This window comes from Cyprinus carpio, chromosome B6 (genome assembly GCF_018340385.1).
Source record: "Cyprinus carpio isolate SPL01 chromosome B6, ASM1834038v1, whole genome shotgun sequence".
NCBI classification, from domain to species: domain Eukaryota; kingdom Metazoa; phylum Chordata; class Actinopteri; order Cypriniformes; family Cyprinidae; genus Cyprinus; species Cyprinus carpio.
This window is the reverse complement of record NC_056602.1, coordinates 6,600,737-6,602,763: the sequence shown is the minus strand read 5'-3', so window position 1 is coordinate 6,602,763 and position 2,027 is coordinate 6,600,737.

The window sequence follows — 2,027 nt, the reverse complement described above, 5'->3', positions numbered from 1 at the left end:
GCAAATAGTTACATTTTTGATGAAATGAATATGAAATGATACAAGACATTTTTTTTCCCCGTGGAACAATATTCCCACTGATTGTGAATGACATGTACATGAACATGTAATAAAAACATACATACATACTGTACATAAATAAATGCCAGTAAATGTAAGAAAATAAACTTGTTTTTCTCATTAAATAAATTTTTTTTAATTAAATCTTAGCAGTTTTTTCCCTTGTATTAGCAGAATAACTCATTTCATTTTGATTCCTTTTTGTAGAAAATTACTTACCATGATATAGGAAGTTTCAAACCTGTATTTCCCATATGAGCAACCATATGGCTCAAAGAATATCCCATGGCTTGAAGGCTGGTTCGTTTTGTTGATGGGCCTTTCCACAGTTGTTTCTATGATAACAAGCAGAGAGACGGCTCACATACGGCTGAGGAGTGCTCACTTGTGGGCCAAAGACTAACATTGAGGAATTAAACTGTGTCTCTATTTCCCCTGGCCTTCTGCTAAAAGCCCATTATAAAGAACATGACAGAGTAAGGAGGGCTGAATGCCTCCCCAGCCACCACTAAGACCTAGTTTGACCCAATACACTATCCAAGAGATGCAGCCACACTGCAGACTCCCTACAACTCTCAACTGTATCCTTACAAGAAAAAAACAAAAGACCAACCAAGACATAAGGCACCCACAACTGCCTTTTTTTTTTCTTTTGTCTTTGAGTTGTTATGCAAACCGCACAGTATATTTTCCAGATGATATACTTTCAAAAAGATCATTTTCAGTGGGAAGTGTGGTAGAAATGTCATTGTGAAAATGAGGCAATCATTTTATTTATAACCCAAGGTGAGAAACACAAAGCATTACAAATTAGGTGATTAATTTGCTGTCATATTGAGGGAAACTTGTGAAAAGTGAAAAGCGTGTTTTTATAAAGCGTTAAAAGGTTCAGATCAATATTTTCCTGTCTCTCGCATAGCGCCACATACTTTATTTCCCACAGAAGTTTCTCACTGAAGGTAAATGTGGCCTATTAATAACCCATCCCGAAACTTCCTCATTATACAGCGGCACCAGTGTTGTATGTACAGTTATTGGTCATCAACACAAAGTGCCACAAGATGTTATGTGTCTACATTAGAGTTTGGTTTGTGAACCGCACACACATAGCAGATAAAACAGTGCTCTTGGCTCCTTTGATCAATATCCTGCATCTCTGGCGGTGATGAAACAGGGAAGGGAGTAAAATTTCTCTGACATATGAAAGGCCACTACATCTTGTTCATTTCCTGTCCTTTGGCAATGAAGTGTCCATAAAGGTAGTGTAAATACACAGCCTCATTACACAAAAAGTCTCACATTTTCTGAAATGATCACCCATCTCTTTTTTCCCTCTTAGTGTGTGAAAAGTAGTTTTCAGAGAGGTGTCTTGGTTGTTTATTTCACTCGGTTATTTATTTATTTATATACTAATATAAATATCTAAATATAAATTAGTAAACAAAAACAACAATTATTTACATTCCCAATATTCATATATTCAAATGTCACAATTTCATTCTGCTTCAAAAAACATAAATAAATAATCAATCAATCAATCAATCAAATATTATAATACTGGTTTTTACATTCACCAAATGTCATAATATTACTATTTTATTTATGTTATGTTTTAATGAATGAATGAATGAATGAATGAAATTCTGGATATATTTTTGTGGAAAGAAATGAGTTAACAATTTGGTTTAGTACAACGACCATATACAGCAAAATCAAATTAATAAACAATTTTGTTGTCTTTAAAATAAAAAATTACATAATTTAAAAACGTTATAAACAACATAATTAACAAAACAAACACAAAAAACATCAAAAACACAGCTAAAAGTACTACAAACATACATAACAAAATCCTTAATAATACAAAGCCTTAATACTCCATGATGCCAAGAGTGTGTGTCCTAGATCATACACGTGTCCTTTGATGAGTGTTCTACGGCTACATTGAGGGCACCGCTTTATGACCC